This window comes from Nothoprocta perdicaria, unplaced genomic scaffold (assembly GCF_003342845.1).
Source record: "Nothoprocta perdicaria isolate Ctin4 unplaced genomic scaffold, notPer1 scaffold_120, whole genome shotgun sequence".
Classification (NCBI taxonomy): domain Eukaryota; kingdom Metazoa; phylum Chordata; class Aves; order Tinamiformes; family Tinamidae; genus Nothoprocta; species Nothoprocta perdicaria.
Window position 1 is genome coordinate 752,450 of NW_020454317.1, and position 1,066 is coordinate 753,515.

Below are 1,066 nucleotides of genomic sequence, written 5' to 3' on the forward strand. Positions count from 1 at the left end.
CGCCACGCCGGGCCCGCCGCGAAGGGCGCCCGCGCGCCGCTGCCATGGAGACGGGGGCGAGGCCGCCGCAACGGCCGCCGCAACGGCAGCAACGGCCGCCGCAACGGCCGCTGCTGAGACGGGCTGGCTGGGGCCGGGGCGAGGCCGAGCTTGGGGGCGCGCTCCTGGACGTTGTCAGCCAGACCTGGTGTTCTTCAGCTGTGCGAATCTGATCATTTAATCCTCAAATTCTCTCACTTTCCTTGAAGATCTTTTTTTTCCCCTTTTTTTCTTTTTTTTTTCCTTTTTTCTCTCTCTCTTCTTGGTGTTATTCTTCTGAGCATCTCCACCAAATCTGTGTCTTTCTGGTGCTCCAAATAGGGCAAATAYGAAATCCAAAGTATCACCAGCTCTCAGTGAAGCATCAGCCTAACAGCCAACAAAACGTAACCAAACAACAACAAAAAAGACTTCCCACRTTTTACAGACAGTATTCCAGTTAACATATGCCAGAATAACCACTCCATTTTCTGCAGCAAAATGCACATTGCCGATTTACATTTTACTATTTATTTTACACCATTTATTTTGGTGATCCTCCGAGCTGCCTTTTTTCAGCACCTTGCAGGCAGTATTCCTCCAGGACGATTGCTGGCTTTAGCTTGCTGCTCTAGCTGCAGTGGCTTGTCATTTGGGGTACTAAATTCCGTTTGTAAAGTTCGGCGGGTTTCTATCCTTTATCAGCATCATTTTGTGGTCTTATCCTACCYTGCTACTCAGTAACATTCACAAGGGTTATACGCATATTCGGAGACCCTTGGCACTCTTGAGATAGGAAGGGACCTCTGGCTGTCCCATCTGTTCAGAGTGGGGCTAGCTTCAGTGTTAGATCAGGGTGGTGGTCGATCAAGTTCTGGGTATCTCCAAGCAAATACATTCCTTCTGACAAATTCTTAATTAAAACATTTGAGTAGAATTAAACTTGGGTTCTTGCATGTTACCTCACAGGAAATGATCTCCTGGATGGCAAGAAGCAGCATTGTTTCCTAACCTGTTACAAATCTTCTCCACGTGGACAAACTGCCAA